This window comes from Euprymna scolopes, chromosome 4 (assembly GCF_053919585.1).
Source record: "Euprymna scolopes isolate OS-2025 chromosome 4, ASM5391958v1, whole genome shotgun sequence".
NCBI lineage: Eukaryota > Metazoa > Mollusca > Cephalopoda > Sepiida > Sepiolidae > Euprymna > Euprymna scolopes.
The window spans coordinates 3,874,745-3,887,284 of record NC_136485.1 but is presented as its reverse complement, the minus strand read 5'-3'; the positions used below and the strand labels follow the sequence as shown (position 1 = coordinate 3,887,284).

The 12,540-nt window shown below is 31.6% G+C and overlaps 1 protein-coding gene across 1 annotated transcript in view; it reads right to left on the bottom strand.

Annotated features, from left to right (window-relative positions):
- LOC145273346 (uncharacterized) overlaps nt 1-12,540 on the bottom strand; it is a 72,060-nt gene that overhangs the window by 32,151 nt on the left and 27,369 nt on the right. The window lies entirely within an intron of this gene.

Below are 12,540 nucleotides of genomic sequence, written 5' to 3'. Positions count from 1 at the left end.
TGTTTTAACAATACAATCATATTTCAATTCTCTCTTTCAATGAATAAAGAGAAAGAGAGAGAGAGAGAGAGAGAGAGAGAGAGAGAGAGATTGAGAGAGTTAAACATGCGTTTTACACAATGATTTGTTTTTCAAATTATAATGTCAACATAGTTTAACACTGGATTTATAAACGTTGTATGCCGACAGTTTTAAACATTTAAAAAATGTGTCCTCACATAAATGTGTGTGTTTGCTTCCACACAAGTGAAGACCAAGTAAGGCACAAGGTTTATTAATGTAGAAGCACCCAGTTCCCTTAAAAGGGGCGCACCAGCTTCAATATGTTGTTTCTACCTTATTAAGATGTTACAGTTTTAAAATATTGCAATTATATTTTTGTTATAAATGAGATACATTTTATCCTTAGAAGAGTTGTAAAAAGTGGACCCCCAAAATACATTCTACTTTTTAGGCGAATACATCCTGAAAATTTTGGTGGTAAAAATTACAAAAAATGTAGAATTTATTGTTATGGGATCACTTTCACATAAATTTATGTAAAATAATCACCCTACTTTTTAGGCGAATGCATCCTGAAAATTCTGGTGGTAAAAATGACAAAACATGTAGAATTTATTGTTATGGGATCACTTTCACATAAATTTATGTCAAATAATCACCCACTTGGGAATTGCATCTATTAAAGAGATATAACGATTTCTTAAAAAAAATTAATTTTAAAATTGCCGATTCAAAACTGATACATGGCATTGATAGTCCTGAAATGACCTTATAAGAAAAAATTGTTGTATAAACAAAAATGTATACTGCTGGGTTCAAATTAGGTGATCAGTTAATCACAAATTTAATTTGAACTCTTCAGGAATCAATTAGGGAGATTTGAAACTTAAAACCTAGCAAAATCATTTTGAAATGTAATATGTACAAAAATAATCTTTAGGAAATAGTTGTGCACAACGATTCTATGCTAAATTGCTTTGTGTAAGATATGCTATTTTCAAAGAAGGTATTATTTTATGATACAACACTTTTATAATTATCTGCCATTAGGAAACTTCTGTCATTAATTAGACTTGCATTTCACATTTTTAAAAGTTTGAAAGCAGTTTTGTACAATTTAATAGTGACCCTAAATCTTTCTTTATATAAAGGTTCTTTTCAATTCGTAAAAAATTAATTAAATTAGACGAATGTCTTGTTTCAAAATTAATTTTAATTGTCTTTCAATCCTTTATTGGCTTCAAACTCTTGAAAATAATATAAAAATTCATTGGGTTAACTTATAAACGTAATTCCATTTGCTTTCATTTTTATGATCAAATTAGAATAGAACTTAAAATGTTTTGACAAATCAACATTACCTATTTAGTAAATTTTCTATGAAGGTTTATTAATGGCTCACAATTATTTCATGTCTGTCTGATTATTTTAATCAAAGAATTTAAACAAAACCATATATTTTGAGGCAGTAATAAAAAAAATTATGTTGTATATTTTTTTAATGTAATGCATTTGAGTTCAGGTCTTTTGCTCTTTTTAATTTTTAAACTCAAGACTAAAAATAAGGCTAAAAAACTAAAAAATATATATAATGCTGTGTAGTCAGTTCCTTTATAGTTATGAATTTAATAAGGTTGTTAATTTTCAGTGTCCATAAGCATATGATTTTTAAGCTCAATTTATCAAGCATGGTAAAAACTTTCTCCTAAAAATACCATACTATATAATCTAAAAGAAATTTCTTGTCACAGCTCAAACTCAGTTTATTTATTTCCTTGATTGCAAAAAAGCATCTAAAGAATGGCCAACTGATGTAAATGTTACTTTCATTCTTTGTTCTATTTGAAATTTACCAAGCATGATATCATAAGTCACACAAATTGAATATTTCCGAATTATAAACATTTCCAAAGAAAGTAGAGTGGAGCTAAAACTGGATAGTTACATTTACTGCTAACAAGACAAAGATTGATTCATTTAAGAATTATAATATACATCTCCAACCACTAATAGCGATAGCATGATGGCATTAATTTGCATTTGTGGACTGCTCTCATAAAAGAATGAAGGTGAAAGTACAAGGTAGTCTTCTTTTTTCTTTGGCAGCTTAGAGAAAAATAGGGAGAAAGGTCAGTGAAGGTTATAGTTGAAGTCGGGATTTGGCAAGAAGTTTGGATAAATATTTATTATTATTATTATTACTATTATTACATTTTCACCTCAAACAAGGTACATTGCCATTTTGATGTAGGGGGCTACTATCAGGGACTTAAGTTGCAGGGGTACTATGTAGGGAGTTTAGCAGCAAGATGTCTGTTCACATTATACTTGAAATTCTGCATGTCAGTACAGTTGGGGAAGTGGGAAACCGGATGAGAATTCCAAAGTCTCACAGGTCTGTGGAAGAAGCTATTAGGGTAGAAGGCTTTCTTATATCTAGGGATCTCTACTGTGTAGGGGTGAGACTTCATTATTTGTCAGGTTTGCAAGGGATATTTTCGTCGAGGGGGTACAGGAACTTGTAGTTAGTCTGAGCATCCACCATTATTTTATTATTATTATTATTATTATTGTAAAATCTTTGTTTTATTCAAACTATTTCAGTGTCTTATTTTTCTTTATTGATTATTATTTAACTTTGTTCTTTGAGTTGCTTTAAATAGCAAAAGGAAAGTTCAGCAGTGATATAATAATAATATTTTTTCTACCTTCCCCTTAAACTCGGGGTGTTACTATGTATGATAGCATCGACAAAATACTTTCCTCAGATTCATGTATCTTTTGTTTTCTTTGCTCTTGTTCACTCCAAACGAGGCATATTGCAACTTAGGCTTAAGAGGATACTATTTGGGATTATATTTGGGAATATATAAGGAGATTATAGTTTATGTCACATTAAAAACTTCTATGAATTGGCATAGTCCAGGAATCAGGGAAGGAATTCCAAAGTTTAGCAGTTCGAGGGAAGAAATCATTGGAATAGAAGGCTTTGTGGCATCTAGGAACCCCAACAGTAAAAGGATGAGATTTTGCTGCCTCTCAGATTTGTCAGGGGGGATGTACGTCCAGAGGGCACAAGTGCTATGATTTCATCAAATCACTTACCATTAAAATATTTGCAAAACAGGCACAGAAGGGATGCAACCTTGCGATGATGGGACAAAAAAGGCTACAGTTTGGCCGGTAGTGCATTACATATTAGATTGGAAACATTTTTTAAACTTGTCTATCACTGAACCTACATGTAATAAAACCTCCAGAGGGCACAAGTGTTATGATTTCATCAAAGCACTTATGGGGCTATAGAGGTGGTGGGTTCATCAGGTTTGTGTCTAACTCTCTGACTCCATAGAAATAAATAAAAAAAAACATATTTCAAGGGTGAATAAAATGGCAACTTTATTTACAATTTGGGAGGTATATAGAGAAGGATCGTTTTGTGGCAGAAGAGAATGTTCGTGAAATGTGTGTAAGAAAATCAACAGAAACAATGTTCATTGGGTTATACTTATCGGTTTAGGTGGGAACAAAGTTGGTTTGAATTTACTTCGGTGTCTTCCTTTTCTGGTTTTCATGAACGAAGCAGTGTTTAGGCATTCAAGGTGTTCAGGCTAGTACGTCGTTTTTGACTTTCATAACTTTTTTTGGGGCTCCTCCGGCCACGTGGAAAATCAACCGTCCCTTTTTTTCTTCTTCTTCAAACTCCCAGAAAAACGCACCAAAACTAAACTTCATTTTCCATCGGAAGTCCTGCATCTTCCAGTCCACAGTCAATTCTTATCAATCCCCACACACTTACCATTAAAATATTTGCAAAACAGGCACAGAAGGGATGCAACATTGCGATGATGGGACAAAAAAGGCTACAGTTTGGCCGGTAGTACATTACATATTAGATTGGAAACATTTTTTAAACTTGTCTATCACTGAACCTACACGTAATAAAACCTACCACACTGTCTTTATTAAGTCGGTGAAAACTGTAAATTAAAAAAAAATATATTTAGCTTTTTGAAAATACGGTGCCAATAAGTTCGCCAATACTGGTGTCAGGTGAAAACCTTCTAGTGATGTAAAAATGTTCTGCTGTTAAAGTTTCAAACAAATAAGAAAGTTTACATGAAAAAAATTGAAATTTTTGTAAACATATTTTGTAAATATATTTTATAAAAATAAATACTTGATGATATTTTACATAAAAAAATGAATAAAATGTTAATGATTTACTGTTTATTTTTTTTTATTAAAAATTATATTTTAGTATTTTAAATTTTATTGATTTCATTATATGTTTTTTTAGAAAAATGCTTCTGCATCTCCCGCCACCGATATTGAAAATTGAAAGCAATAAGGAATAAGACTGCTAAGGTTACTTTACAAAAAATGCAAAAATCAATGAAAATTGGAGAAAGTTTTAGATTTACAAATGCATTCATTATAAAAATAATTTATTTTCTCACAATCCGCTATTGTTTCTTCTTTCCCTTTTTTCAGTGGGTTGAAAAGAAGGGGAGGGGCGTTTTATTTACATTGGAAAATTGGAAGTTTGACTCATTTTGGAGAAATAAAAAGAATGGTTCAAACGCCATAAACATAATAAAAAAAATAGCATGAAAAATTAAGTAAATTCAAGTGACATTACTTACTTTTTTGCTGTATAATCTGCTTTGGAACAATGTTATTTTCTTTATAAACAAGAAACAATTGTTAAAACGTAAATACGCACAAAAACTACATTTAAAATGGCGACCATAAGAGCAGGTTCGCAGAAAATGAAGCTGAAAATAAAACAAAATATATTTCGGGCAAGACTGCAGTTTAGGTGGAAAAATAATCTCGAACCTTTTATCACATAAAAGGAACTAATTTCCCTAATCACCGGTACCTTACTATGCCAATAATATATAAACAATAATATAGGTATCTTAGGAGTTGTTTTTGAAAATAACTTAAAAAGAAAAAGGAAAAACTTCTATTTATATTGCTTTTAATTAAAACAAAAAAGGTTTTCATAGGTTACAATTATGAAACGTTCTATTCATATTTAAATGTTTTATATGTTTCGTGTTGTTTTTTTTTTAATTGTACACAATGAACACCTATCACATTTTCACGATATTGCAAACATACTTTTCTGCGTGTTTTATCCAGTAATATACGCTTTTCGGAAACTTAAATTTATATCATACACTTCTCGGAAACTTAAATTCATATCATACACTTTTCAGAAACTTCTTTTAAATTTATATCCATCGATTCCTGAAACTGTATTTTTCTGCAACCTATCAAATTCCAATTTCTGAAAAAACAAAAAAAAAAAAAAAAAAAAAAAAAATGGCTCAAGCGCAGCGCAGATTGTTTATAGGGATTTCAGTGAATTGTTACTGAGGCCAATGGGCGCAACCTTCCGTCAGCACACCCAAAAATCCCTCGAAAACACGTTTCGAGTTTGTATTACTGTATACATAGATTCAAAAAAGTTGTCAAAAAACAAATATATAACAAATAAATGCTATCAAAACAAGATAAGTTACTTTTCTACCTAACTGGATATGTTTTAGTGTTTTTATTTAATGTAACATGTTTATTCAGCTCGAAAAACATACAATGTTTATCGATGTATTGGAGAATTAAGAATGGCGACCGACTCTCTCTTTAACACGGTAAGTTTAGGAAAAGGAGTTGAAAATAAAAAATATGCAAAATACTGTTAAAAACCCACTGAATACATGTCAACCTATGCCACGGAAACATATATTGAGCGAGTTTTTAACCGGATTTTGTCTAGTTTTTTTATTTATAATTCCTTTTCCCAAACTTACCGTGTCAAATCGTATTTCCAAGTTTAATTAAAGTTTTATGGTGTGTTTTTTATTCAATTGTAAGGTTAAAGTATAGAATAGGTACAAAACACTCTCCCCTCCCCATGTTAAGACTGGCTTTTTAAATAATAGCGTTATTATTTACGTCCAGGTCACTCTCTGCAGTGCAGTCAGTACCAAAACTACTTAAAAATGTATACTTAAAAAAATATTTACCGTTTTGACCACTTTATATGTTATCCCCCCTCCCAAAATAAAACAAAAAAAAAACTCAAAAGTATTTGTCCGCAATAAATATCTAAATTAAATGTAATGTTTACAAATACTTTCATTACGAGGACGGAACTTCTAAAAAATGTAAACAAAAAGAATAGATACCCTGTAGCAGACGCCGCCGCCTGGCGGTGCCAGGCGCACAATTCAACTAACACCGGTGATTCGACCTTGACATTGGCACAAGCACATGGCGTCAGTTGTTTTTAAACACGTCAAATAGCAAACATGCTCGAATATTCACCAGCATTTTTTTTTAAATATATTTACAAAACCTTTGAAGATTTAAAAGAAAAAGTATATATTTACAAAACATTTTTTTAAAATAAGTAACAAAACGAACGTATTTAAATAAAAGATATTTAAATAAACGGGTGTCTCTTTCTGTTTCGGATTTTTGCGACCAAGATTGATTTTTATGTGCTGTGTTTTGGGGGGTTCTGTGTGCGTTTTTAAGACAATTCAATATTTATTATTTAAAACATTAACTTCAGCGACAATTAATATATTTTCAAAATAATATTTTTAAATATTACATTTTTACGAATATTCGCGAGCAAGATTAAAAAAAAAAAAGTTCAAATAAAGACTGTTTGAATAAAACTTATAAAAAAAGGTTCATTTGTTGTGGCCATTTCTTTTTTTGTGCGTTTTTGATACAATTCAATATTTATTTACAGTGCGATGTATGTCGGTGGTCAGTGAAGGAGAAATCCTTTTAGGCCGAGGCAATTTTTTATGCACAATAAAATCACAAGTATAAACAATCGAGATAAAAAAATATATTATTTTATTCATATCTTTTTTTATAAGTTTTATTCAAACAGTCTTTATTTGAACTTAATGGACTGTTTTTTTTTATTAACTGTTTTATTCTTTTTATCAAACAAAAATAGAACTTTTATAATGAAATATATATTATGGACTGTTTTTCAAACATCGAAATTTTAAAATTAAATTTTTATTTAAAACAAAAAAAAAAAGACGAGGTGTTTTTTCTTTTCGAGATATTTTTTTTCACCATTTATTACTTTGAAATTTTATTCACCAATGAAATAGTAAAAAAAAAACTTTTCGTTAAATATATTTTTAAAAAATTATTATAAAATATCTATAAAGTCTATTTTTATGTCTGTAAAAGTTTGTTGAAAGTTCAAATAAAGTTTATAATTTAATTGAAAAAAAAAAAAAAACACCTCGTCTTTTTTTTTTTAAATCTTGCTCGCGAATATTCGTAAAAATGTAATATTTAAAAATATTATTTTGAAAATATATTAATTGTCGCTGAAGTTAATGTTTTAAAGAATAAATATTGAATTGTCTTAAAAACGCACACAGAACCCCCCAAAACACGGCACATAAAAATCAATCTTGGTCGCAAAAATCCGAAACAGAAAGAGACACACGTTTATTTAAATATCTTTTATTTAAATACGTTCGTTTTGTTACTTATTTTAAAAAAATGTTTTGTAAATATATACTTTTTCTTTTAAATCTTCAAAGGTTTTGTAAATATATTTAAAAAAAAATGCTGATTCGAGCATGTTTGCTATTTGACGTGTTTAAAAACAACTGACGCCATGTGCTTGTGCCAATGTCAAGGTCGAATCACCGGTGTTAGTTGAAATGTGCGCCTGGCACCGCCAGGCGGCGTCGTCTGCTACAGGGTATCTATTCTTTACTTCATCCAAAAATGGGATAAAAATGTAAACGCAAAATGTCCGCAGAGACATATGTCCGCAGAGACACGTGCTTACGAGGCAAGCTCCTCCCCCAAAAATATGCGCGAACTATAATTTGAAAACGAGGCTTCTCTCTTCGAAGAAGAAGGGGGGGGGGTAGTAATTTTGGCCATCTTGAATTCTTACGACTCGTAAAATGTTGATATTTGGTATCAAATAAACAGCGTTTAAAACTACTTAAAAACACTAATAAATGATTCAAGTAGGTTGCAAAGTAACTTTTATAGCTACTGTTAATATTTCTTTGTTGTATATTTTAATTTTTGACCACTTTTTCGAATCTATGTGTACAGTAATGCAAACCCTATAAAACATTTAAATATGAATAGAACGTTTCATAATTGTAATCTACGAAAATCTTTATTTTAATTAAAAGCAATATAAATAGAAGTTTTTTTTTTGTTTTTTTTAACTTCTGAAATACCTATATTATTGTTTATATATTATTGGCATAGTAACGTACCGCACCGGTAAGTTTGTCAGGAATTTCGTGAAAATAGTGAATAATTCCACCCCATCTTTCCAAGCTTATAACTCCTCGAAAAATGTAATTCAAGCCCTAATTCTTTTTTCAATTAAAGGAGCAAGGACCAAGGTTTCATTAAAAAAAACAAAACAAACAACGTTAAAAAAAAAAAAAGGTTTTAAACATCGGACTTTACAGGTAAATTTCTAAAAAACAGTTCTTTTTTGTTGTTTTAAATTTGAATATATTATTTATTGACCTTTTCTCTTCAATTTGTGATATATAAGACTTTGGTACATAAATTAATTATTTACTTTTTAATAGACATTTCAAAATGGGAGGCGTGAATTATTCGACCCCCTGTCTTTCCAAGCTTATAACTCCTCGAAAAATATAATTCAAGCCCAAATATTTTTTCAATTAAAAAAATAGGACCAAGGTTCCATTTAAAAAAAAAAGAAAAAACAAATAACGTGGTTTTAAAAAAAAAGTGTTAAACTTCAAACTTTACAGGTAAATTTCTAAAAAAACACTACTTGTTTTTTTTTAGAAATTTGAATATATTATTTATTGACCTTTTCTCTTCAATTTGTGAGTAAATTAATTATTTACTTTTCGGTGAGTAAATTAATTATTTACTTTTTAATAGAAACTTGAAAATGGTGGGGGGCGTGAATTTAAAAAAAAAGTTTTCTAAAATATTATATTCGGTTTATTGGAAAGAACATAAAATTTCACATTGACCCTGAAAATATCGTAAAAATAGAATCAATAGAAAAATTTTGATAGATTTTTAAAGTTTAAAAATTGAAAAATATTGAGTTCGGAAAATGCATTACTGTTTAAAAAAATATTTCTATTACTTTTAAAACAACTTTAATAGTTTATTTTGGAAGTATAATCCATAAAGAAAATAAATAACCCACTTTTAACAGAGGAATTACGAGATTTTTATATTTTATTCGCAGTTTCGTGTTAGGGGTGTCAAAAATTCCTACAAAAATTCTGATACACCTACCAAATGAAGACGTACCTTTTATTAAGACTTTCATATTTTTCTGTTTTATCTAATACTTTAAAATGACCACCATTTCTTTCTTGTGACATAAGATACTTGACGCATGCGCCAAGGCAGATTTGCCGTTTAGTTGGACAAATATCCTCGAACCAGGTACTCACTAAAAGGGGCTCTTAAAGGTCGACACCGGTATCTAGCAGAAGCTTTTTTTTTTTTTACATGTTTTACAAACTTTAAATGGGTAAAATATAATTATAATAGAATTGCACGTCCGACTCTTGCTACCATTACTCCCTTAATTTGAGTGCACAAACATCCGCCCCTGTTGTGTACAGGTCGACATGTTCATTAAGTTCATGGTAGTCCATGATGGGTCAGACCTTCTGTTTGCTATTTTGTAAGACAGCCATCAGGGAAATCAGTCCTCGCAGGGGCCTGAGCTCATCCTCAGAGTATGGAAGTAGCCAGCCATTGTTGATCCAAGTCTGCAGTTCTTCTTCATACTGCCCCCTGAGCCTGTGATAGTCGGTTCCATAAGGATATCGGTGGTTGATCGCCAGTCCACTTCCAAGATGCCGTCCACGCATTGGTTTCCCTGTCATACTCCGCATGAAAGTCAGGTTCGTCCAAGGTAATTGCGGCACAAGCACGTTTCTCATGTGCGGGAGAACTCTATCTTGCCAGTGCAGTCCACAGTGATTTCACCCAACTGTGTAATCAAATCCATCCCTAGAAGTAGGTCGTATCCAAGCAGCTCCCCATCCACAACCAGGGCTTGCACGACTACTGCAGCCCGTCGCTGATACTTCTGCTGATGACGCTCCCCCCACAAGAGGCCAGTGATTCGCCACCCACGGTTAGCACCAGAATTCTCTCCTTGTACCAAGTGTTGCAACATGCCTTGCGCCCCAGGGTCTGGGTGCATCCAGTATCTACAAGGACGAGGCATTCATGTCCGTTAACACACACAGTTACTGCAGGCAGCGCTGTTACATATAGGGGGTCTTCTTAAAAGAGAGAGTCTTAGGAAGAGATGCTAAGAAGGAGTCTTATTACAGTGAGGGATGTTGTAAGACTCAGAGAGAGATAGAAGTTCATTTTTTTGTAAGAGAGACTTTGAGAGATTGTTCATGTTAGGAGAGATTCTTATATTTATTTTACAACTGTTCATTCTTTTCTTGTGTAGAATGGAAGAGAAGGAGAGCTCTTAGAGTGAACAGTTCGGACATTGTGTTGTTGAGACGTGTATGTAAATACATATAACACAAATATATAATACAATTGGACTTTACCTTTGTATAAGAAACATAAGACACAAGACGAGCTTTACAAAAACACTTGGTGGTTTATTTCGTCACGACCGGCCATTCCATCACCAAGAATTCAAAGTCTCACATTTTTCCTTGAAGTGGCGTCTCGCTCCCAGACGACGGCCTGCCTCTGAATTTTCTCACTGACTGATCTAACTCTAAAGTTTTTCTCTCCCTCGAACTTTCTATTTTCCGTGACGTCATACACATGTTAAAACATTTGCATTCTTTCACGTGTCCTGGACATACGTGTCCAAACTTTTCCTATTTCTACAAAAGGAATTTTAACCTATATTCAATATGTTAAAACATTATCTTACAAGCTGCATTCTTTCAATTTAAAATTTCATAATAAACTTGACAGCTCACATTCTTTTCTTGAAATATTTATCTATTTCTAAACAAATGTTTTGTTTTACATTTTTAAATTCTCACACGTAATCTATTTCTAAACTAAGATTACGAGGTTCGAATTTCTTTATTGCCATCTCATTTCCATTTTAAACTAAATTCTCCATTTTTATACTTACATGAAAAGGGGACAGCCCTTATCATGTAACATCCCTCCCTTCCATATTTCACAAAAAAATGTATGCATTTTTAAATTTAGTACATTTTTTTATTTTTACATCTACACAACCACACGGCTAGAAAGATCAGGCTAAAAAACAAACGAAAAAAAATCTCTTTCAGTCAGCCCTTCACAGCCGACTTCACAATTATTTATTTTTTTATAAGATCAGAACCTTTCTGATCTTTGTGGCATTTACTTTTTGGGTGTAGGGTCTTTACCTATGATTCACATCAGCTATTTTCTAGCCACCCATATGCCGCAGACTAGAGGTTTTCACCTTTCTTGAAATGGACGTCTTTCTTTGTCCCAAAAATGTTCTGATCAATTCTTTCCGCATGGTTAGTCTTATCAAGTATGGCTTTTTTTTTGTCTTTTTCAATAACTATCTTATACGGGACATACCAAAGCTCATATACTTAAATCTTTGTGGTTGGCTTTAGAAGTTTAAGATATACCTTATTTTTCTCTCATACAGATTCACTCGGATTTCCTTGCTTGGATTCTTGAAACTTCGACGAGGATTTAGAAATATCACCCCTAACTAACTAACACCTTTCCTGCGCCCAACAACTTAATTGCGCCTAAATTCTATCTAATTGCCCGATTTTTTTGTGATTTTTCTTTTCTCTCACCAGAGCTTCAAAGATCCAGCAAATATATCCCACATTCATGCCTCTCTAAAAAAATACAAGGTTATATCTTTCTTACGTAATCTACGGCATATTTTTGCTTGTCTCTTACTTCATTATGCTATATGTGATTGCCTCGGGACTACCTATCCTCGGTTTACTGGTCCCCTTAAGAATTTTCGTATTCTTTCCAACGCCTGTTTATTAATTAAGCCAAGTCTTACTTACTACCTTGCTTGGAGTCGTTACGTGCAACCAGCTTATTTTAAGCACTTAATTAACCAGGTTCCCAAATTTTTCGTATAGGGGCACATCTTGTGCTTATCAATCCCTACCAAGTCACTTTTCTTGGAGAAAATTTTTTAGGATCTCTAAAAATAAACAACAAAACCAAATGCTAAAACAAAACGTCTTTCTTACGGCTTATCACATCTAAAAACTCTCCAAATACCCGTTTACGTAATTTTAATTCTTGTCCCCCTTCTAAAATTCTAACAGAATCTGTAAGCCAACCATACGTCTTAATCTTATTTTCTCCTAGACTGTATAAATCTGCTGTATATTTACTTCTGACTTTGAATTCTTGCTGTGAAAATCAATAAAATTTACATACATAAGACAATTTATAATATTTGTTCAATATCATAAAAACATTTTCAAAAAAAATACCTTAATACATTTAAGCATTTTGCAACAGTTATAA